The sequence below is a fragment of the Mus caroli genome, unplaced genomic scaffold (assembly GCF_978045245.1).
Source record: "Mus caroli unplaced genomic scaffold, Mus_caroli_1 scaffold_6, whole genome shotgun sequence".
In the NCBI taxonomy this organism is placed as follows: Eukaryota; Metazoa; Chordata; class Mammalia; order Rodentia; family Muridae; genus Mus; species Mus caroli.
The window spans coordinates 132,563,071-132,589,198 of record NW_028227261.1 but is presented as its reverse complement, the minus strand read 5'-3'; the positions used below and the strand labels follow the sequence as shown (position 1 = coordinate 132,589,198).

Below are 26,128 nucleotides of genomic sequence, written 5' to 3'. Positions count from 1 at the left end.
ACAATCATCATTGTAAACATTCATTTCTTTAACAGTGAGTTAATGGTGCTTAACTTTACTAACCATTATTTAATTCTAAGACGGCTAACTTTATGTGTCAACTTGAATGGGTCATGAGGCTCCTTGGTGAGCACTCTTTCTGAGTATGTCTTTGAAGGTATTTTCCAATAAGATTAGCCTTATAGGAATTTATATACTATAGGATAAAGTTTCCACTGTAAAAGACCTTTGAAAAGAAATTCAGCAACACTGTGACAAGCTGAGGGCATACATACACTGTTTCTATTCCTAAATATATATTCCTGACCCAAAGTCACAGGAATAGAATCCTGACTAACAAGGTATAGACAGGGAGGACTGGGGACAAAAAGATGCAGAAGATAAAGTTTGAGGCCAGAAGTCCTACATGAGCTGATGGATCCTGCCAAGCAAATTTATTAAGAAGGTTTATCAGAAGTATTTTTTGCACCAGCTTATTTACAATTTGCAGGGGAGAGATGGGAGAGAGTCAGTAGAAAGCTTTCATAAAATGGGACAAAGTCAGTGGGAAGCTAATCGAGCCAGGTCAGGCAAAAGGAACACAGAATATCTCACAGACCAAGCACTTAGAAGCCTTGGCAGTGATAACTCCAGTCTTCTTTAGGGGAAAAGGTCAACTTCCCAGGCATAGAAACCTCAACCCCTTCAAGGCCATGGTTTTAGCCCCAGCCTGGACCTTGCCAAGTCTGTCCCTGGGCAAGGACACAGAACTAACATTTCCCCCGTCCTTTCACCAGGGCTTCTGAGAAAGCCTTGGGTCAATCTGGCTCCCAGCATATTCCAGAGAAAAGGAATCCCGTGACTCAGCAGAAGTAGGCTTCCTTATCTATGAGGGTGTGCAAGGGTGGGTGAGAGTGGGTGTCATTCATTCCACTGAGGGTCCAAATTAAGACAAAAGTGGAGGGAGGAAAGGGAAAATCCCCATTCTTACCTGCCTTACTACTTCAGCTGACGTCTCTTCATCTGTCCTCAGATTAGGATTTACATATTAGTTTTTCAAGTTTCTGGACTCAGATTGGAGTCTATCACCTTCCATTGAGGGTAAAGCAGTGCTATATAAAGATAAGCACTGGCCTTGCCCTCAGTGGAAGGTCAGACATGAACATACAAGTTTGGTCAAACATAGATGTTGGTAATAAGGTAGTCTGGGTCCCACAATGGAGCGAGTCATCTGGGCCTGTAAGTACAGGAGCCCTTGGAGATGTCCTTCCAGGTTCTTTAACCCTGGCCCCATTCATCTGACTTAATAGCACTAACAGCTAACTTTCTCTTACAACCAAGTCAGAACAATTTTAGAAGTGCCCTCTCTATAGAAGAGAAGGAAGGAAACTTAGCTTTCTTTGGTTGGGGGAAAAAAAAAAAAAAAAAACAACCCATAAAAGCAAGATGTTTGAGAAAGCACAATTCACAGTCTGACCATGTGACCTGAATTCTCTCTCTCTCTCTCTCTCTCTCTCTCTCTGTCTCTCTCTCTCTGTCTTTCTGTCTATCTCTCCCTCCCTCCCTCCTCTCTCCCTCCCTCCCTCTCTTTCTCTTTCTCTTGTCTTTGGACAAGATAAAAAACGTAATACATTTTCTGTTCCTATAAAATCTACACGCAGAGAAAGATTTGTAAAATATGTAAAAGGCACAGGAAACAGACAAATTCTGCTAAAATCAAGAGAATCTGGTGAAGTCCAAAAACTCAAAAGTAATCAAAAGCAGCTACATGATGGCTAGACCCATAGAGAACAGCCATAGACCCACAGAGGACAGCCATAGACCCACAGAGGACAGCCATAGACCCACAGAGAACAGCCATAAACCCACAGAGGACAGCCATAGACCCACAGAGGACAGCCATAGACCTACAGAGGACAGCCATAGACCCACAGAGGACAGCCATCTCAAATATCCCTCGGCTCCTTGGCCTCTGTTCATTTTGTTTCACAAGTTAATATGCAGCTCAGGAATAGCCATATCCTTATTTCAAATCATTTCATATAATAATAGTCTTTTATTTAATAATACAATATCAGATAAGACATTGGTCATTAGTCACCGGAAGTTCTCAATAGGTGGCACTAGACATATTACAACAAGGTCAAGAAGTGCTTAGCAATTATTATTTGTGAAACAATTGCTAGAAGCTTTGTGATTTTGTCAAGAGAAGCTGAATCAGGATTGCTTTTGAAATTTTTGGGCATTCAACCTGGTCATTTCTCCATCCATAAGACGTTTCTGAAGGCTGTATGGCAAAAACCCTTCCCAGTGGGAAATGAGTTCTTCAAAGGCAGATTCCCCACTGGTAAAGCTTGAACACTTTGTACACTTCCCTCCCACTAGATGTCTTGTGCTATTTCACTCTCTGTAGGCTCTCCAGGTTCCAGGACCACTGTGGTGGATGTCTCTCTAAGGGGCCTGCTGACCTTTTCTCAGTTCGCCTGAGTAGACTGTAAAAGTCATCTGGGAGCCCCTGAGGGATGTCAGTTAAGCCTCTCCTGTGGATATGATGCCACACATCACCATTAGTGTGCAATGACACTTCCTCAAGACACTGCAGTTGTTAGCCACAAGCCATAGAAGCTTTGGAAAGGTGTTGGCCATTCTCTTCCAAGATCTCATTAACCTGGAAGCAAAGGAAATATCCTTCTTTTACTTTGCTAGTTGATGTCACATGATCCAGGTCACCAATTTTCTATATCACACCAGCAGAGAGAAGTTAATCAGCTAGCTTTATTTTCAACATTCCAGGCTTCCAGGAGGCTCACTTTGCATCTCATGACAAATAAAGATGTTACTGGGTTTGATGTCCAGGTGTACCCTGACAGAGCTGTGGATGACCTTAAGCCTCAGGGAATCTGCAGAAGGATGCCCTAGAGTTTGGACTCATGGAAGTGATTGCCAGGTGTAGCATTAGCTTTTTCAAATATAGCAGCTTACAAGTTCCCACAATTAGTGTATTCATTTTGAGTGATCACATGATCAGTGTCTGCATTGGAAAGATAGTAAGGTACCACATGGAGGTGATGGCTACTAGTTACCACATGAGCATTAATGTTGTGCAAATCCAATTTCTGATTTGATAACCCTGAAAAGGGTTTTGTAGAGCACTTTATTGAATAAACACATCCATCCAGTCTCATAATGCACTTATAGATTATATCAAATTCCCCAGCCCCAATTTCTTCTACTTCCACAAATTCTTATACACAGTAGGAAGTCATATTAGTTTCCTGTAGAAACTAGCACGTTCTGATTTGTCTTCCCCTTCTACAATTCCCTCAGGATAGCTTCCAGTTTTCCTCTTGCCCTTCGCTTGAAGGAATAATTTTCTATAGGGCTCTCAAATAAATGGATTGATATTGACTAATGACAAAGAGGTCCCCTTATCGGTGTTTATAGCTTTGGGCAGAGAACTTTTCTGAAGAAATCTCTGGCTGGCTCAGCAAACTTTTGGGAGTAGAGGAGTTGCCATTGGACCCGCCTAGCTCTCTTGGGAGAGTCTGAAACTGGAATCCAAAGCACAGCATCTGGGCTTCCCTTGTCTCTACCCTGAGAGGCAACAAGTTCATCTCTAAGCAGTCTCAGTAGCCCCTAAGTCCTCATCCTCATAACTCATACATCTTGGCCTCAAGGTCTCTCTGCTGTCTTCTGCCCTTTGATCTGTCTCTTCTTCATCAAAGAAGACATTTAATTTTGTATTCAGCCCCTGGTTTGCGTCTCCATCTCAGTGAAGGGCCTTATGGTGTGGGCAAGGAGGTCTCAGAGAAAGGAACACTGAATTCTCAAAAGTAAGGAGGAAAAAACAAACAAACAAACAAACAAACTTCAGCATCTCTCACAACTTTAGCCCACCCTTTCTTCTACCAACCAACACCCTTTGATCTGAATCCTAAATATGTGTATGATTCTGCTGTATACTCTCAAGGATTCTCCATAACCAACACCTTACACTAAACGATGTTTGTAAGGAAGGGATGAAGGATGTAACAATGCATCTTAAAATAGATATGGAGTGTGTCTTCAGAAGGCAAGAACCTGGTTTTACCAATGGCATTCTAGTTGCCTGGATGTCAGTGGTATGGAATACTTGTGTGCATACCTTATGCTTTAATATCATCTACATGTTTCCTTGAAGAAGCTCCCTTAAAGGAGCATCCCCAAGTCACTGCACATCAGCTTTCTTTCCTGCAAGTAGAGTCCTGGGAAGCTAGACAGAGACCCGAGGATGAAATTCTCTGAGAAGTTCATCGTGAAATGCTTGTGGCTCTGGCCAGAATAAACATTTGCTTTCATTTTAGATGTCAATAGGTACTTATTTTCTAGGCAGGGCATCCTTGCTGGCTCTAGGGTGTTTGATTTCTGTGCTAGATAATATAAAGGCTTTAAAGCCCACAGCAGCTGGGGGTCCAAACAGGACCACACAATCCACTTCTCCCCGCAGCATGACACACATAGTAAGTGCTCAATGAAGGTTTACTACAGAAATGGACAGATTCTCAGGTAAAAGACAAATCGAATTGCAAAGAAATATCCAAAGTTTGAAGTGTGACACAACACACTGTGCAAAGGGAGTCAGTAAATTACTCATAAAACAAACCACAGGTGCCTGAAATGCAGGATAGTAATTTTTGTAGGCTCAGGTGGTTTATGCAGTCTTCAGCATCCCTTGTTGGAATTATAGCCCCACAATTCAAATAGCTCCTGCTTCCTTGAAACACACATAGCATGGGTATGAATTCCAAATCCTGCCCCTTGGTGGAACCATCTTCACTGTTGAATGCTTCTGCTGCCCAATAAAGTCACTTGTTGGCATCTTCAGTGTTAGGTATCTTAATTTCATATTACTAAAAACACAGGGACACCCAGATATTTCTTTGTATCACTTGGTCAAAGCTATACACATTGAAATGTTATAGATTTCTTATAACTTCATTACTGGGCTGGTGGTGTGAATGAAAGCACTCACTGTATAAACCACTCAGACACCATGACAGACAGAAAGAGCTGGCTACCAAAGGTTGGTTTCTGATCTCCACATGTGTGCTGGGTCTCAGAGCCCCCACCATACCATACCATACCATACCATACCATACCATACCATACCATACCATACCATACCCCCCCCCCCCACACACACAAATCGTAAGCAGTGTTAAACACCGTTAGAAGTAATTTGCTCTTAGCTATTGACTCTTGGCTATAGGAAACAGAGTGAGGTTAGAGACTCTCCAGTCGCTTAAGTGGATATCCTCTAGTCACAAGAGGATATCCTTTAACCTCTGCATACAGAGACAGAGGGAGAAATTCCCCGGTAGTAGGAGATAATGAGCCCTCTCTTATTTTCCCCTCTCCTTATTTTTCCTATAAGATGAATTCCAATTCATAGTAATGTGATGTTGGTTTGGGTCCTCTTTCCTATGCTCTCGCCTGTATGTAACGAGTATCTCACAAACAGGCATAATATGTGCAGCCATACAGCAGCTCTTGGGGTTTGTTTTTCCCTCCGAAGTTGGATGGTGTACCAGGAAAGCCTCATTAAGTGTGTGCTATGTTTACTCTTAGACAATGAAGAGCTGAAAGCTGAAGAATGAAATCTCTACTTCTTCAAAATGGTTGCTGTTCTATTATTATTAACCAGTTATACATCTAATCAAATGGTTAACTTGACCAGCCCTCATCTGCTGTGCTTCGGTCTCCATCTAAAGAAGAGCATCTTTCTTTGTTCTCTCAGTTTCCTGTCCTGCTTTACATGTGCTATCCTGTGCATGCCCTGACTACCCCAGCTTTTAGTCACACCTCTTGATTGTTCTCAAATTAAAATAGAAGAATCGTTTTGAAGACTGTAGATATTTACAGATGTGTAAGGATGGGGGCACCTTCACAGTTCCCTTGAAGACTCCCTACTTCTGGAAATTTATATCTTTTATAAAACAAGAAGTTGTGCCTGCGGGCTGGCTGCTCTGAGATGCAGTTGCTCCTGGCTTGGATTCTACCACTCTTCTAAACTTCTCTCTGGGAGCGTCTGTCTCTCATATGATGCCACTTAGAACTGCAGAGTGGTGAAACATTTATTTGAAAAATTTGAGAGAATGATGTCATTAAAGAGTAATATTTTCTTTTCCCCAAATAATGATGGTGTGATTGATTTTTTATCTATCTTTATGTTAAAACAAGACATAACAACAATATTGACTTTTCACCAAACTCGAGTTTTATGGCTTCGTTGATGGGAGTGGGCTTAGCTGGCACCTTCAATCTGTGGTTCTCAGTTAAGGCTGAGGTCACAGTACCCCTTTTACATCTAATAAAACATAGCATGTAAAAAGGAACCAATACTTTCTGGGCAGGCCTGACAGTCTCCTCTAAGTGGGTAGGACTTTGGCACTGGTTCTTTCCAGGCTCAGTGTGGGAGGCAACAAGGCTCTGCTCCACCAGCCCCACGTCTCTCTTTCTTCTCACGGCACCTTTTGTTTTCTTTACCATTGCTAGGTAATAGAATGAAAATTTCCCATTAATCTAAGTAACTGGTTACTGCAGCCAGACTTTGTCTCTGATGTGAGATTCAGAGTACTCTGAGATTCTTTAGCAAGCTGGCTAGCTGGAGTCACTGAATCAGGTTCAAGGAGATAGCCTGCTCCAGAAAATAAAGTGGAGAGTGGTTGAGAAAGAGTTCTGATATTTCCAACATCTGACATTGGCATCTGGCTTCTGCATCCACTTGTGTATATATGTGGTCACATCCATGTGCAACACACACACACACACACACACACACACACACACACACACACACAGAGCCTGGTAATTCAGGTGTGTAATCCCAGCTATTTGGAAGTGGAGGCAGGAGGATTGCTGTTCAGGGCTTCTTGGGCAACTTAGCAAGACCCTATCTAAAAAACTCAAAAAGTTAAATCAAAAGGCTGTGGATGAAGTTCATGGTGGAGTGCTTGCCTAGGTATGTGAGGCCCCTTGTGCCACAGGCAAAGGAAGATTGCTGAGCAGCATGTCCCTGGGGGGAGGGCGGTGTGTCCCAATATCTGCTCCCTCTTTTCTGTTTTCATTGCTGTTCTAAGCTTGGGGCCCACTGACCTATAGTCATAGCCCTTCCTGTTGGCTCATTTGCTGGCTCCTCGACATTTTAACAGTAGACTTAAATCCATAGCCTTCTTGTCAAACCTAATACCAAAGTCTTAAAGTTTTCATTCTCTGTGTGTCCCATGGGAACTCTCTTCCCATGGGTTTTGTTCTCCTTCTAGATAACCTACTGCTAAAGTTTGCTTCAGCCTCCTTGTTGCCTTAATGTCTCAGCTCAGGGTTTCCATTCTGTCTTCATATCTGTGCTCACCTAGTTCATCCTCTTCCAAGGAATTTTCCTGCCCCAAGGTTCCATCTTAACTTCTGAAGCAAACACGGTCCATGTGTTTAGATATTACCTAGCCTATGCCTGCACACTTTCTACCCATTCCCAGTAGTATATGTACTACATCTCACTGTATAAATTTTACATTTCCAGAAAAAGGTAATGGAGTTTCTGAATTAAAACAAACTACTCCCTTGCTAGATATGTGTGTGCATGTGCCTGTGTGTGTGTGTTTGTGTGTGTGTGTGTGTGGTATCAGTATTTGTTGAAGGTAAGGACAGTTAGAAAATAAGGGAAAGAAGCCATGATTGAGTGATTTTCAGGGAGATGGGACTGTGGCAGAGTCTCACTATGTAGCCTAGCCTGTCTCATACTTTCCAGCTCAACTGATCCTTCTTACTTAGCACCCCATGTAGCTTGTGCAGACTATGCTATCAATTCTCACTGCTTGAGTGATTAAAAAAACAAAACAAAACCATAGAACCTGGTGGCTCATGACTTGTTGTTGAGATTATTTTTAGTTCTGTTCTGTTCAAACTTTTGAAATGATGGGTTCCACTTGCACCCAGACTCTTGGGCAAAGAAATTCTTCCTTTTATTTGTCCTAAATTACCCTTTATACTGATGATCCTACTTAAAGCATACGGTCTATATGCTTTTAAAGGTTAGGGCACTATTTAGCCAGACACCCAAATATTTATACACAGAAATCTTCATGAGTGTTGTCTGATTAATGCTTGTCTTCCTGGGAAAGCTGTGAATAATGTCAACATGAACTACATTATCCCTGCTAGAAATTCATCCATTTAGCTTAAGTTGCGTGTGACGCCACCTGAGAGTCAGGAGCTGTTTATGGAGTGCTTGTTGCAATGCTGTTGTAGCTCATTCGTGACGACCGGTGCTGCAGAGTCTTCTGCATAGCAAGCAGGGAACTCAGCATTAAGTGGGAAATTTAGGTGCTGCTGGAGATCTTCAATATGTGATGGATATAAAAGGGGGAAATGCAACAAGCCTCAGGTGGAGAGAAATTTTAATCCAGCAACATGTCTGCTCTGTCAAGTGATCACATCCAAAGACCTTCTAGGTCTATATGATAGAATGTAGACACACCCTGAATTACAGAATGCTCTGGCTGGAATACAGACATACCCCTAGTGCATACCTTTAATCCCTAACAATAAAGGTAAGGTTAGTTTGTAGAAGGAAGCAGCCGTGTTTGAAAGTGGCATCTTAATTGAGGGGCAGGCAAAGTGACAAATCAGAGAAAGATTTGACAGAATGAGTCAGAGATAGGATATTCCCAACTCTCACGAGCACAGAGATGTGACCTAAGAGAGAAGTGCAGAGAGAAAGGTGTGTATGTGGCAATTTTAACCTGATATTTTACAATGATGGGGGGCAGAGAAAACAAGCTAGACACAGGCAAAGACAGAATGAGCCAGAGAATGAGAAGGAGCCAGAAGTTTAGAACAGACTGCCAAAGCTAGTAGGAGGCCAGGCAGAGCAATTCAGTCAGAAGCTGAGAGAAACCACGTTGAATCCACCAGCTGGGAAGATTAGATTATATGAAGGCTAGAAGCTTCCAGACCTAGGACTAGGGATAGTTAGAGAAGAGAAGGAAGTGCTCTGGGCTCAGCCCAAGCTGTATTCACAAAGCTTGGGTATGGCTCTCATGTCATCACTTCATCTGAGGAAATAAAAGCGACATGTACAATCAGGGAAATCCTTGTTTGGATAAAATGAAACTTGACTACTACGACTACTACTACTACTAAAATTGAATTGGTAGTTAAAACTATGGTTTTAACCACCCGGCTTGCATTAGTGCTATTGAGATTTATTAAGGAGTTTGGGAGGTACTTTGAAGCAGGCCAGGAAGGCCGGAGAAAGGCTGAGCTTCTCCGTGTCCTTGTATTTCATCCAATTCTCTGGGTTATTACTATAATTTTAAAATTTTGTGTTGTTACATGACAGAAAATTACATGTATGTATACAAATACATGTATATGTACAAATATGTAATAAATATATTATATATAAATAATATATAAAATGATATATATGTATACTTATATAATCTTAAAAGGCTTGTTTGTTTTTTTAATTTAATTTTTTTGTGATTATATCATGCTCCTCTTCTCTTTCTTCTCTTCAAACCCTCTCATGTACCTTACCCCTTGTCTCTTTCAAATTCACATCCTCTTTTTTCTTTAATTTTTAGTACATATACATGTGCATATGAATATGCATATACTAAATATATAAATACAATCTGCTCTATCTGTGTAATGTTACTTGTATGTATGTTTTCAGGGATGGCCATTTGATATGAGCCAACAAATTGGTATATTCTTCCTTGAGGAAGACTATTTCTCCCTCTCTTTGAATTCTTTTGTTGCCTGTGGTTATTTGTGTAGGGTTGAGGTCTCATGAGATTTCCCCCTTTTACACTAGCATGCCATTTTCTTAATTAATGATTGATGTGAGAGGGTTCAATCTACTGTCGGTGGTCCATCCTTGGGCAGGTGTTCCTGGCCCAGTTGAGCAGGTTGAGCAAGACATGGAGATCAAGCTGGTAAGCAGTGTTCTTTTGTTCTCCTGTGGTCTTTCTCAAGTACCTAACATGCCTTCCTTCTAGAACTTACTGTAAGTATAAGATGAAATACAGCCTTCCTCCTCCCGCCCCCAGGTTGCTTGGTCATGGTGCTTATCATAGCAACAGAACCAAATTAGAGCAACTAGAACTAAACTCAAGTCCTGCAGATGATAGAAGCCAGGACACCACCACTCTTCATCTTAGTGTTGAAAGAGACTGGATGGCGTCTCTGTTGTTCATCCATCCACTCTATGTAGAAGGGATTTCCAAATAACCCAGCATAGACTGTTTGAGAATGGTACCAGGAGAATAGCCCATTTCTGGCTCATGTCTATTACAATATTGTTGGTGAATTTTCAGAGGCAGCTGCTGTTTTCATTGACCCAACTACTGTCCGCTGGATCCATAATCAAGGCCTCCATGTGGGTTTCTTTCTTTTCTTTTTAAGACATTTTAGACAAGGTCTTATTATATAGCCCTGAGACTGACTAACTATGTAGAAGCTGGACTGGATTCCTCTGAAGATCCTCCTGCTTCTGCCTTCCTAGAGTTAAGCTTTTAGGCATGGACACTTCTCACACCTGCCTGTGCTTGTTTGTTTTTGTTTTTAACATTTGATGAAACATTCAGGTTCTCTTCCGCCTTCCCTGCCCTCCTCACTCACAGTCTTGTTCTGTTAACAGCACCTCAGGCCATGTGATTTACATGCCTCTCATTACTTCCGAGCCGTCATCTTCATGCTCTGTAGTCAGGGAAATCCCTGTAGAATGATGGCAGACTTGGTCACACAGACTATAAATCTCGGTCCCTATCCTGATGTGGGTTTTGATTCACTTGCTGCTTCTCGCCACGTGTGGTCATGGTGTTGGCTTAGACTGCTCTGGGTTTGGTCCGCTTCTCACTGTGTACATTTATGGTGTTGGTTTGTGAGGATGAGGCCCATCTGAAATCTCCATGTTTCTTCACGCCAAGAAACCAGATCCTCTGAACATCTCTTATCTGATTCTACAATCACAACAGTCATATAGGCCATGCAGTATTTCCATAAAATTTGACTATTTTGACACCTGCCTATCATCCCCTGTGCTTGGGGGGCTCATGTAGCATCATCAGGAGCTTGAGGACAGTGTGTCCAATACTATGAGGCTGGGTCTTAGGAAAATAAAAGTCCCCCTTTAAATATTCCTGGTATTGTATGATATCCCAGTGTTCTGGGTGCTACTACAGTACCCTTGCTCCTGCATCTCCCCTTGTTCCTGTGCTTCACCTGCACTGACAGCTTCCTGCTGGTAAGCAGCTGAGTCTGATCAGTGAGTAAAATTATTTTTGTGACAATTCAATATCTACAGTGCTATAATGCTATCTGAGACACAATCATGTGCGGCAGAGTGGAATAGAGCATACTCCATCTGGATTAGTTAAGATTCATTGGATTATAAGCCCTAGACTTGCTTGGAAGGACTTGATTGTATCTCACAAAGGTTTAGGAAGAATGGTATTTTCTAGGGATACATGACTGCCAGTGTTTTCCATTTACTTAAAAAAAAAAAAAAAGCTAAGAGCTTTATTGATTTGGGCTAAGATTTGACTCCAGGTTCCCTGTTCCCCAGTTATTTTCTTTCTTCTCCATCTCCTTTCTTAGGATTCTTCTGCAGGATCATAAGATCAAAGGTGACCTTTATTATTATTATTAATTATTATTATTTTTACAAATAATCATCCTCCAATTTTATAAAGTACTATTAACATCTAAGAAAACATTTTTCAATTAAATGCATGTTTATGAAGAACAGTAACTTTTATTAGCTTATTTTGTGTTGCTGTAGCATAATAACAAATGCTAGGTAACTTATAAGGATCTTTATCTCTTGAATCTAGTGGCTGTTGGGATTAGTTGGAAACTCAATAGTCGGATGCTGAAACTCTCTCTAGTGAAGACCTCCTAGCTGTCTAGCAACATGGCAGAAAAACATAAAGAGGAGCAGCCATCCATAGGGCCAGCCAACTATGCTGGGTGGCCTCACATTTACACAAGGAGAATCTCAACCCATTCTCTTATTAATCCATCATGGAGGCGAAGCCCCATGACCTGGTCCCCTTTCACTCATACCCACTGCTTGAAGGTTCTACCTAAATACCATTTTACTTGGGGACTAAGCTTCTAGCACGTGACTCTTTAGGGGAAAAGAATCCCACAGGACAAGTACTGAATAGTTTATATAAAATAAACAACTATTTGTTTATAAGAGAACATATATTACCCATATGCAGATGGACCTTGACTTATGGTTCAATCTACCATTTTTCAACATTGTACTGGTATGAAAGTGATGTGCATTTTATTGAAATCATATTTTGAATTTCTAATGTTGATCTTTTTCTGGAGTATTACTATGTAGACAATACTCTCTCAAGATGTATTGTCCAATACAGTAGCCACACATGCCTCCTGAATACTTAAAATGTAACTCCAGCAAGGGAGGCATTTTGAAATACAAATGAAAAAAGATAAACATGGCTAGTGGCTTCCATATTGAACAATGACATTTTAGAATACAAGGGCTAGATGAATGTCCTGGTAGTGACAGATACGATCAGGTGTGACTTTCATGAATTCTCCATTAGAAGAATTATTAATATGAAGCCATTCCTATGCAATGCCAGCATAGTTTAACCAAGTTAAAAAAATAAATCAGTCAAATTTTACATTCAGTAGATTTAGAATCAAATGGTCGTGGAAGCAGTCTTTTCTGTTGTGAACGTACTAGTGGGATCAGAGAGGATGCTATGTTAAGAGCCCCTGTGCCCCGCATATATTTTGATATATCAATACAAAGCAATAGTAAATAAGATACTGTTTTATGAAGGGTCTTCTCTTCCCTTAGATTATTCACATATGTGGTTGCATTTTTGTGAGATTTCTGACATTTCATTTACATTTTAAGAATGTAATAACTTAAAAATATCTGTTCGCGTTCATTTGCCTGTCACTAGTTAAGTTGCAGATGATGTGGGAGCTAACAGGGGAATCTTAAATCTTTCATTAGCACAGGCTGATCTCTCGAGGGGCCGTGACTTGCACCTTGGATATATTCCAAGTCCAGGAGGATCTTTTTCGACATTCCTAAAGACAAAACCAATTCTCAGAGCTCCTCACAGCTCTATCCTCTTGAGAACCGGACTTGGGTTGTAGCAGAAAGGGAGCATCCCAGCTTAGACCTGCCTCCCCACTATTCCTTGGAGCCCAGGTTGGTTTCACAGTTGATCTGGTCCAAGATTTCATTATGGCTCCACCCCCTATCCTCCGTACCCCCCCTCCCCCCCCGCCCCGCTCCCCGGAAAGAAGTACCCCAAGGAACAGTCTTTCTCCTTTCTTCCACCAGAGCTTGTTAGGTGAGTTAGGCAGGGAGTCCAAACCCGGGTTGGTGCTCTAGGAAAGTGAAAGAAACTAAGACCAGATTTTGTCTTTCCTCTTCCCTTCTGTCTTCCTGAGGCTAAGGGTACAGTGTAGATGTTCTTGGGCTGCTTCTAACTTAGACAGAACTAGCCTGATTCCAAGAGCCAGTGGTGTGAATGTGAGCAGCAGGAGGCACTGTTTTCTGGTTCTTCGCAGCAGTGGACAGCACATTTGGACTCTCTTAGTACACATCTTCTGAAAAGCATCAGGATAGGACCCTAGCTACCACAAGAGGGCAGCAAATGATTTCCAATCTGGTTTTGTTTCCTTTAAAAAATCATTTTGCTTTGCTTCCAGAGAGCTTCCATTTAGTCAAGAAATAAAAATTTGCTCCTGATGGGAGGGATGGGACCTGGGTCTCATTTCCCCACACATTCTTGTTAGCACAGCTTATCACTGGAGCGTGGCAAGTGTGGGATGGTGGCCTCCCAGCCCAGAGATGAGTGGAGATGGTGCCTCTTTGTATGCTCAGCTTTTGAGGTCATGGTTTATTCCCAGAGAAAGGAAGGCTTTTACACTGCATCTGGTAGAACAAAATACATCTTATTGTTTTAACACCCGTTGTTCCTAAAGATCCTTCATACCATACTGCTTACCAAATTATTAGATGCTAATCAGTTGACAATTTACTTACCTAGGAGGCTGAAGAAGGTATCTTGTTGGAAGAGTCTTTTCCTTGTTGGTCGTAGGGTTGAATGTTGTCCTGTGACTGAGTATATATCATCACTACTGTGTCCTGGCCGTGGAAGGCACAGACAGGCTGAGGTTGAATTATGAGTTTGGCCCTTCTGTGACATCCTTTCATTTCCCATCTCTATGCCCTTCTGTCTCATGGGAGGGTCCTTCTATAGTCTCCAAATTCAAACCAATGAATATTTATTAGGTACTTCTACAGGAATATCACTGGGTACACGCCTTAAGGGACATAAAATAATACCCACAATAACTTATGTATTAGATATGTGTGCTTAGTTGATTTGCTGACATTTCATTATCCCCCAAACAATCCTATAAACTAGGCATTATTTCAAATATACAAATGTAGACATAGAGGCTGTGGGCTGTTAAACAGTTGTCACTTAGCTTGTCAACAGGAGGAATAGGAACTTGAATGCAGATCTCACTGACTAGACCCCTAGTCACACTGCTATATTCTTGGAATGGCACTTAGTACCAAATATCTTCTAAGTCAATGCAGTGGCTGTCTGACATGGGTGCATAGATCAAGTATCTAGGGAGCTTTTAAATTCCCATCTCAGCATCCTAGCCAATGAGGTAGGTGTGTGTGTGTGTGTGTGTGTGTGTGTGTGTGTGTGTGTGTGTGTGTATGCGAGGTAGGTGTGTGTGTGTGTATTTGAGAGGGAGGAAAGTGGAATTCCAGGTATTGGCATTTTGTAAAGATTTCCTTGTGATATGGAATCAGGGCTAAAAGCCCTGCTTTGGTGGATGGAAAAGGTTTCAGTATATGAAGCGCAGACATGAAAAGAAAGAGAGAAGTGTGTTTGCGTGTTTTGGGATTGCTTGTTTGTTAGTGCCATTTGGCCTACCCTAGCATGTAGGTGATTATTCCGGTAGAGGTTGTTCACATGCATGTAGTAGTACCCTCATCTGATAACAGTTATACATTGCTAATTGCTGTCTGTCTTTATGTACCACAGTTCTTAGTTTATCCACTTATATTATCCCTTTGTTGTTGTTGTTATTATTATTATTACAATTATATGCTAACCATATAAATGGGCTCATTGTCCATCTCAGCACAACTTAGAGTTAGAACGTACCTTGCTGTTAAGCCTAAAGTATGGTAGGTTCTAAGATGCATTTTATATATGGTAAGAGGCAAAGGAAAAACACTACTAATTAACTAGAAATCATCCTAAGTTATGATTTTGCAGAGATAGTGAAAATAAAACCAACCCACATGTCTTAAAGCTAATGAGCACAATGCTGTTGTTCCTGATGATCGATAAGGAAGTGGGCACAGAAAGCCTCAAGTTGTGTGTTCGCATTGCTCAATTAGGAAGAACAAAGTACGAGAATTTACCATGACAACACCATTTTTCATAATTATAATTTTAAATGAAAATATTAAATTTCATATAGACATACCCTAATTACTTTATTTGCTCCCCTAATTTTGGTTGATCTTATTGTGATGTGTGCTTTGTGTGTATTTATGTGTCTATGTATGATGTATGCATATGTGTGTGTGTGTGGCCTGTGTGCATGCCAGAGGACGACATCTGGCATATTTTATCACTCCATTTCATTCCCTGAGACAGTGCCTCTCCCTATAGCTAGGATGGTGACCAGCAAGCCTGAGTGGCACTTCTGTCTCTGCTTTCTTCTCCCTATGCTGGTGTTACTGGTGTGCACTTAACCATGCCTGGTTTTTTATCTGGGTCCTTGGGATTCGAACCCACACCCTCACGCTTATACAGTAAGCAATATTTCCCATGGAGCAATCTCCCCACACCTGATGTGTGTTTTGGCTTGTGTCCTTTCCTTGGTTATTGACAACTATGGATAAAGTGCTAATTTGAAGCCAGAGAGGTTGCTAAGATTATTCAGTTCTGAGGGAGCCAATGTTCTTCACTGCAAATGTTAAGACTTTCCTCTCGTGAATCTGGAGACAGTGGCTCTTCAACAAATAACCTTGAAGAGTTGCCTTCTTTTCTGTCATGTGACACAGCTGGAATTTAATCTCCATGAGATTATCATGTTTTGTTTTTGGTAGAGCTCTTGTCTCAGCTGTTGGCTCTTGGAAAAGGAACAGCAAGTCCACTGTTGGGACAAATGGAAAGACAGACACTAGCCCCAGGACATTGCATCTGCTGGAGGATGGGTCCTGCATTCTGACCTCTTAACCGTAGCACCTGCTACAGAGCCCAACAACCATGAATGTGGTGTGAGCCGCTATAAGAAAAAGGGGATGGGAGGAAACCTAGATAAGCCCATATAATATAAAATCTAGATAAGCCCCTACAATATAAAACAGAAAAGCAAAAAAGTAAGATCTTCCTACATAGATACAGCTTCACATACTGTGGGAGATGAGGCCAATTGTGACAGGAAAAACTTGCGAACTGAAATTGTGATAAGCTCACTAAGAAAAGCTTTCAGGGTGTTAATAAACGGTGAGAGATTTAGGAATGGGGAGGCTGTTGTCTGGAACTGAAATCTCAGACATTTTTGTGTGAGGAGATCCTTGCTCAGTGATCCTGATAAAATGTAGATTCTTATAAGATTCTTATAGGCCTGACAATCTCCATCCTTAACAAGGTCTCAGGTGTTATATGCAGATACCTCCTGTCCTAGAAGAATCTTGCAGAAAGGAGGGCATGAGAGACCGGGATATTCAGAGGTGGTGCTGATCCATACAGCAAACAGGGTCTTGTTTCTTTAAGCCTCTCATTCAATCTTATCCTAGTGTGTTAGGATTCCATTTCCCTTGGCGGCCTCCCGCAGATAGTCTCAGAAGGAAGTAGGGAACTTTCTAAAGTTTGAAGCAACTTTGAGATTGTGAACAGATGTTTCTGTTATCCGAAATTTGTTTAAGGAACCCCCAAACTGTCAACAAAAATAAGAAATTCTTGAACACACCAAAGAAGACCCCTCACTTAACGTTGTTACTTAATCTCATTTTCCTGAAATGTTGTGGTTTTTATTTCCCAGGCAAATATAGTGAGAAGTCCATGTTCTGGGTGGTTACTGCCACTTCTAGTATGAGCTCCTAGACCTCCCTAGACAACACTGCCCATCTGGGGGAATAAAGATGAGGACATTATCTCTCTAGGATATGGTTGAGGAGAAGAATTTTATTGAAGGGATGAAGGAAGTACAGCCAGAGATAGCTGGAAGAGTCCAGACTGAACTGGGGCTCAAATGGCTCACTCAGTATTGGAGCTTCAGATCACTGGCCTTTATTGGAGCTAAGCAAAGTTCTGTGTCTCCACCCAAGATTGCTGGGCCTCCTTAATGGTTAGAGCTATTGACAGGCAGTAACAGGAGGGAAATGCCCCCAGCCAACCCCAGCCCCTGTTCAGACAGACAGTATCTCCTTTTATCACATCTTGTCCATCAGTATCTGGGAGATGGCAGTTAGGGTCTACAATGATAGCATTTGAGCCCGCTTGGTTGTCTTTGTTTTATAGCAGTTACTCTCGAACTTTATGAACTGTGGAGTGATGCCTCTGTTGTACAGAAAGTCTTGATTTTACACTCATTTACCAGATAATGGTTTCCTTCAGTCTTACACTGAGGTGAACCATGCCATGGAAAACTAATACTGTATCTCCTTCCTTTATCGTGGTCTAGCTTAGACAAGGAAACATGATTTCAGATCTTATCCAAAGCCTATGCAAACTACTTTGGTTCAGAAAATTAGTCTGTCAATCTTATGGAGTCCAGGATTTTCTTGGGCACTTACATGGTTTCAGGTGGGTCAAGAAATATTGAGATAGTCTGTCCTTAAAATTACAACACAGGTCTCCGAAGCCAGCTGGTAATTGCAAATACTAGAAATGTTATGAAATGGAAAGAGATCCTGTGAACTCTATGAGAACTTTCTGTCCCGAGGATTGAACTTGGGGCTTTATGTATGCAAGGCAAGCACGATATCACTGAGCTATGTCCCAGGCCTTTAAACTGTTTTGAGACAGAGTCTCACTATGAAGCCTTGAACTTGTGATCCTCCTCTATCTGTCTTCTGGGAGAATGGATACAGGCCTCTGCCCCTGTGGCTGGCTTATAAAGGAACTACTGTTTCATTTCCAGTTGAGTTTTAAGGTCTGCTTTCTCTGATGACAAAACACACTTTGTCCCCTGTCCAGCCTTCATCAGAGCACGTGGCTTTTGCCTGTTCTTTGGGAGCCAAACTTGAAGACGGTCAGACTGGCTTGGTGAACTTCTGCATATGCCAAATTCGGTAGTGCTGAGCAGCATGGGGTACTTATGGTAGCCAGGTACAGAAAAGCAACAGTAGCACACACACTGCTGATACCTTGATCCTCTAGGGGACAAAACAATGAAAACTTCTCCCACTATTGTATGTCCACATCATTCTTGGCTTTGTGTAACCTCCACATAATGCATTTCCCTCAGCTGACATGAAAATAGATTTCTCATTCTCACTGCCCAGTGGAAGAAACAGGCGCAAAGAGAAGAGGTCTCTAACTTCTCCCACAGTGGCATTGGGAGAATCTGTTGGTACAACTGACTTTAACAGCACCCAAAATGACCTAGCGGGCCTTCACCTCCAACCCTGTCTATCTCCTTTTGCTCCTCTGTCTTGTTCACCAAACCTTTTTTCTCTTAAGGGATTCAGAGATGGGGATGGGGATAGAAGGAGAAGGAGTAGAATAAAGAAGGAGTATAAATTCAGGCTAATACAATAAAGTTGTTTCATCATGACTTGCCAGGCTTCAACATAAGAAACTATAACCTACATACATACATACATGTATGTATGTATGTACGTATGTATGTATGTATGTATGTATGTATGTATGTATGTATGTGTATATGTATAGTTTTTGTGAATGTTTTGTCTTCATGGATTTAAGTTCACATGTGCATGCAGTGACCAAGGAGGCCAGAGGAAGGTATTAGATCTTGTGGAGCTGGAGATGCAGCTGGTGAGCTAGCCTGAGGGAATCTGGGAATCAAGCCCAGGTCCTTTGAAAGAGCAGACAGAACGCTTAATCACTGAGCTACCTTGCTAGCTTCTTATGGACACTATTTTTTTTTTAAATTATTTTTAGTTTTAAAATTATGTCCATGCATATTTGTCTGTGTAGGGTTATGTGCACATGAGTGAAGTTGCCCCAAGAGACCAGAAGAATGCCTTGGATCCTCTGGATCTAGAGTTACAGGGAGTTGTGAGGTGTCTGATGTGGATTTTGGGGGGTGAATTTAGGTTCTCTATGAGACCAGTATATGATTTTTTAAAACATTTTAATTTGCGAATCTGTATATGAGCATGTGTGTGCACACATGCGCATGTGCTCGTGCTTGTGAGGGCCAGAGCACCAGATTCCATGGAGCTGGAGTTCTCCCTGTTTGTGAGCTGCCAGACTCACGTGACTGGACAAACGGCCTGCTCAAGTGACTTGGAGAAAGCAGGTGAAGGAGAGGGTATCTGGGGCCGCAGGCAGATTGCGGAGGTGTGGAAGGCACAGGGTAGAGTGGATACTAAAGAAAGGCCTTTCTCTTCTGTCAGAACATCCACACTTGATCTGTCTCCTGTCTTTTGTTTTCCTCAACTGTCAGGAGGCAGACTTTCGGGGATGCCTATCTTTCACTTTCTTAGTTCTATAGACTGCCTCGAGGGTAAGGATGCTGCCGCAGCGTGCCTCACAAGTGTGGGCTGAGCTATCACAGACCCTGGTTCTGGAAAAACAAGCATTCCTTCTTAAGCCTTTTCTAGGAACGTTGGCTTGCAAGGCAGCTCGTCTCCTTTCTTTGAGACGGGGCTTATTTGCTAAGCAAAGGCAGCACCATCTCATCTTGCGGATGCTTGGAGCCAACATCAGTAGCAAATGATCCTCTTAAGCAAGTGCAAGCGGCTGCAGGCAACGCTGGGGGCTAAGCATACGGAATGGACTAAAACCAAAACAACCGCTCAACCTCAATGCCACCGAGCATTGGAGGGACCCTTCAGAATACTGATGTGGGGAAGGCTTTTCAAACAAACAGCTGACGGATTGGGAGAGGGGCTGCATTCCATATGAGCAAACCTCTTGCATGTTGGGGCACCATCTCATGACTTCCTCATTGTCTGGCTACTGAGTCTCATGACTCAGCTACTGGGGACCTGGATAAGGGTATCAGAGGCGTGGACCTGAGCTAGAAAAGGAAGTACCCTATGCACATGTGGGCAGGCTTCTTGTCCCCAAGTAGGGAATTTATTTTCCTAATGATAAGTCTTTGTCTCTCGGTGACCTGTCCCTAACCCCAGCCTCAGAAGACTGAGGTAGAAGGATCCATCCCAAATTTGAGGCCAGCCTAGGATATATAGCAAGCCTCTACCTCAGAAAACAAACAAACAAACCAGAAACAATATAAATCACCATCAATATTTCACCCTACCTATTGCTAGGGCAAAATGGTCTATGCTTGGGGTTTGGAAACGGAAATCCTTGGAGATTTTTGTGCAATCTCTGATCAGTCTTGGCATTCATGTCTGTTCCTTTAGGAACTCTCTTTTTGACAGATGCCTAGGATAGGCCTTATAACACAGAGAGGAAGTTAGGGAAGGCTGATGCCCAGATGAACATGTGTTACTATGTTAGTAGGGCCAGTGTAATTGGGACTCCACAGGCATTCACACTGCTCCTTCATAAGGTATTTGTGGAATGGCTGTGTCTACATGACTGTTGCAATGGTCCCTGGGACTTGATGTTTATGCTCAGTTCCCTTTTAAGTGGCATCATTAGAAACCTGTTTTCTTCCCAACTGTCTGGTTTCTAGTTTATCTTATTTTATGTTATATTTCTTTTCCTGCAGGATAGGTCTTCCTGAACAAACCAGGTCTACTTCTACCTCCAGACATAGATTTAAGGGGTTTAAGGATTTGTACCAGATGGGTTCTTGGTGTGAGTCCAGTCCTGATATCATGTCCCAATTCTGATAACTGAAGTAGGGGACAGTCCCTAGAAGACCTCACACTGTGCCCTAGGTAAAAGGTGAGTTTCACACGTCCCCTCTCCAAGGCTACATGAGCAGTAACAATCAATGGGGAGAGATGTGGGAAGCCACATACGCCATTACAAGATGGCGTTGGCTACCGCTGGCCACCACCCATAAGTTTGGGTAAACAACCAATGTGCGCATGTGCAGTAGAGTTTTTTGCCGAGTCACTGCCTGGCCCGAGGCATGCAAATGAGGTACTGAAAGCATAACCAATCGGGTGTAGACACGCCTCTCCTAGGCCTATATAAGCAGCGCCAGTTCTGGGGCTCGCCTCTGCAATCAAGCTCTCACAATAAACGTGTGCAGAAGGATCCTGTTGTGGTGTCTTTCTTGCTGGCGAGTCGGGTGCTCACAGAGAGAGACTCTGTAGTTGGCTGAACGTCTACAAACTGTGCAAGGATCCTTAGAGAGAGGTTTTTTTGCCAATTGTCATCCATGCTAGGGTAGGATTTTGTATGATGCAGCTGCCTTAAAGTCACCCATGCTCCTGTCTATAATCCTAATGAGCTCATTCATTCACTAAGGTGGACTTAGATGGAAGCATTTTTTTTTTTTTTTTTGTACACTGTTGGTGTCCTATCTGGAATGAAGAAAAGTTTGCTCATGTCTTCCTAGAAAATGTCACTCAATGGGAACTAAAGACACATTTACTGTTTTCACCTTGTAGAAAAAGACACATTTGTGGTTATTTTCTTTTTAGTTTTTGTATTATTTGCTTATGCATAAGATTTTCTTTCAGCAATCTTAAACTTAGCTTAGTTCTTCCAGCATTAGGAGCTCTGCTCTCTTCTTTAAATTTAAAATAAATATTTTATTATTTAAATTTTTAATTAATCATTCCATTTGTTTACATCTCAAATGATATTCCCCTTCCTGGTTACCCCTCCACAACTCTCCATCCCATCTGCCCTCTCCCTGCTCCCCTTTGCCTCTATGAGGATGCTCCCCCATTCACTCCAGCATCCCCCTACCCTGAGGCATCAAATCTCCACAGGATCAAGGACCTCTCCTCCCACTGATGTCAGAGGAACTGTGCTCTTACTGGACTCTCTCTAGTCTCTTTCTGCCTGGGAAACTTTCTCCCTTCTGCTGATGTGGAGACTGAGTCTCTTACATCCCACATGTTTCCTGATTTTCTGCCTTGGTAGATAACACGATTTCTCATTTTGTTTCCCACTCAGAAGTTCACCCATCCATCTGCCAATGCATTCACCCATGCATCTGTTCATGCATTCACTCATGCATCTGTTCATGCACTCACCCATGAATATGGTCAAGCATTCACCCATGAATATGGTCATACATTCACCCATGTATCTGCCCATGCATTCATCCATGTATCTATCCATGCATTCACCCATGTATCTGCCCATGCATTCATCCATGTATCTGCCCATGCATTCACCCATGTATCTGCCCATGCATTCACCCATGTATCTGCCCATGCATTCACCCATGTATCTGCCCATGCATTCATCCATGTATCTACCCATGCATTCACCCATGTATCTGCCCATGCATTCATCTATGAATCTGCCCATGCATTCATCCATGTATCCATCCATGTATTCACCCATGTATCCTTCCATGCATTTTTTCATCCATCAATGAGTTAATGAGTGAGTGGATATGGCTGGCATTCATCTTCTATGACTTTGTTCTTCAGAGATCACTTCACCCGTGGCAACATGGCTTTCCTTTTTGTGATTGTAATAAGGCCTGCCTTTAAACTCTGTTGAGAGCATCCGACATGGTGCTTGCTTTTTCAGTGTCAATTCTTTCTAGCTTCCCTACTGTGTTGTCCCTTCACTGTAACTTGTTTGCTTACATGTGACAGAACTCTGCATTCAGTTTTCAGGTATTTTAAAAACCACTTTGATCATTATCGTGAAATGTTTAGCTAACATTTAAATCCAATTACTATTATAACTCCATGACATTTCTTTAACTTTTTATTAAGACACAGCATCAAATTAATGTAAACATGAAGACATTATTTCAGTATGTTCAAATTACTTCTCAGGTGTATATCTAGTTCTTATTATTCCCACTCTAGTTTTGTCTTGATGAATTTTAATATTATATCCCAAGACATTTTGTATCATTTTGTTAAAATATCTCATATTTTAAAGACTTCTACGAATGGGAAAAAAAACAAGGTAAAAAATTGTCATACCAATTCACTTCAAGGAATAAGTGAACTAGAGAGTGAATTGTTCTGTTCTCTGTCTTCAGATGACTCAACAGGTGACTGTGTAAGTTTTGCAAATCATCACACTCTTTAAAGTTCTTCCTTGTGAAGTTATAGATATTCTCAAAACAATAAAATGAAGGAAAATGTTGAAAATCTTAAGAAATTTAATACATCTATTTTGTTTATGGGAGTAGGAAAAGACATTTGGTGATATGAAAATCTAGTAAAATAAGGGCATGAATAATAAATTGGTCCAAGTGCAACCGAAGTACTAAACTTAGTGAAGTGGTCAAATATGAAACATTGAAGGGAGGGGAAATAAGTACATTTGGAGGAAGATTATTTGAATAAGGGTGACGTTCTAGACAAGTGTTACACTGAAGGTATTTGAAGACAAGTAGATCCCAGAGGTGTAGTGGGCACTCTTCATTGTGTCTAGACAGAGTGCTGTAAATGAGCACTGGATGGTCCTCTGGGCAGACTTTAGATGAGGTGGCTGGAAGACAGTCCTGTTATCTCCAGTCCTCCTTCCTTAACTCTGCAGCAACTCACTTGATTTCCAATGAAATGCTTCTCTCAGTCAGTCTGTGGCCTGCATGCCAGCTTTAGGCTGGATTGCACTGCCCACTCTGCCCTCCCCCTCTATCATCTTATCTTTGTCTTCTGAACTGCATGTCCCTTCACATCTGAATGATAATGTTTGAAAATGCTGGACATTTTCTCTATTGTGTCCTGTGCGCCCACTCTCTCTAGGATATGAGAATATAGAGTTAAAGAACCTCAAGCATTTATTTCAGGTAACAAGGTAAGATGAATTCCTTCCTATATGTACTATGTATTAGAGCACACTTGAGGAAGCACCCTTAAGCATATAAACACAGACAGACAGACAGACAGACACACACAGACAAACATACACACACACACACTTTTCAAAAATATTTCACATACATTCACTTTAAGTAGTAATATATGATGTTTAAAAAACTCCAAATTTGGTGTGGGCTCTGATTGGTTTAGTTTCTTCTGCTTTAAAAAGTAATTGTTTACTTAGGACCTGTCTGCAGACTGCTGCCGTTCTTTGTGTTCTGTATTATAGAATGATGTATGCTATTTATTATGGAATAGCACCAAAGTATGTTATATGTTATGTATGGTTATGGTCACTGATCTTTGTCAGACTTATCTACTTATTACCTGCTGAGCCATCTCGCCAGCCCCCATCATATGTTTTTAAATGTTCCTTAGTTGATCTCAAACTAGTGATGTTTGAAACCCCTGATGTAAGGCCTCACCAAGGAGAGCTTGGTCTGTGGGCCAGCAGTGGGGAGTTACTGGTAGCTTGTTGGCACTCTCAAGCCTCATTTTGTTCTTTCTGAATCAGAATTTGCATTTTGTCAAGATGCCAAGATATTTCCATATGCAAAGTTGTTGGAGCATGCATAGACATTAAAGGGCACACTGCTGACAATTTTAGCCATTCATTCATAAGCAGTTGATTAAGCTCCCAGAGTACATCACGCAAGCAAGGGATGAATCCAGGCTGCTTACAAAGTGGTACTCTATCATTATTTTAGGAGGGAATTGGGGGGGTCTGTGCAGGTCAAGTACTTCCAAATAGGGTCAGACCAGATTTGAACTCTGGGCTCTGTTACTTCAAAGGAGAACCTTTCTCACAATGCTACACTGCTTCCGAGTGTAGTATAGTTTTTGTTCTTTTTATATTAAACTAAGTAAGCAATACTTTCTAAATGTTCATCCTACTGATAAAATATTTTAACCCAATTATCAAGAATGAGATTGAGACAGGTTACTTGGTGAAACAAGTAGTTTGGGGATAGTTGCCCAGTGAAGTGAGGAGTTGTTTTTTAGTTACTAATGCAGGAACCAAGAGACAATACAAAACGATTCTCCCTTGGTTATAAGTGAGTCCTGGGGGACACACCGAATATTCATTTTAAAGAGGGAATATTCTCAGTTAGTTATGTGGGGGCTGTAGTGAGCCTGACTTCAGGTAATAGGTCTGGGAAACCATAGTTGCCTGTAGGGTAGCTTCATCTAATTCTACAGGCATTCTTGTCTTCTTGACTGCCTCAGGGGCATGATTCTGAGGCTACTTATTGGAAGATTTTGTGTAAGCAATTCACAAGGCCTGTAGTAGCCAGGATGTGAGGGATATTTGATATGACTGGAGATATGCTTAGTGATGTATATTGCATGTACTAGTATTACTTTAGCCAAATAACAGGAATGATCTGTCACTGTAGCTCTTCACATGCCTAACTCTGGGCTGTCTTGTATCAGTTTCCTTCTCAAATCCAAGTTAGTTTTAATGGATCATTTCTAAGTTATATTAAATATAATAAAGTGGAATCAGAAATACAAACTGTAGCTTTTCATGTAATCCTAAGTAATTTAAAATCATACATGTGCAACAGCTTTTAAGATTACTGCTTAAAATTTGGTTCTTCAGACACATCCTAACATCAGCATTATCTCTTTGGACATTCTACCTTTTCGGCTTTTATATGAACATTGTTCTCTATAAACCTTTGTTCTGTATGTAAGACTTCTTTTAGAATCTGTTTTATAAGTAGAGATGGTGAATCAAAGATTATGAGGATTAAGATTGGAAAGGAAATATATTCACTTACAATGAGAAATCCAATTCATCAAAAAGACTATCCGTCAGTGCACTCACTGTGTGTCATAAGAAATACACGTTTTGAAGACTTATTATGCTCACTGTAAAGTTGCCTTCTAGAGAGGCTACACAAGTGTGAATTTGTGCTCAAGGTAATGTTT

At 41.5% G+C, this 26,128-nt stretch overlaps 1 pseudogene; it reads right to left on the bottom strand.

Annotated features, from left to right (window-relative positions):
• Positions 1 to 2,584: 2,584 nt before the first annotated feature.
• LOC147004398 (wee1-like protein kinase 2 pseudogene) lies at positions 2,585 to 22,706 on the bottom strand (annotated as a pseudogene).
• Between the last annotated feature and the right edge of the window lie 3,422 nt (positions 22,707 to 26,128).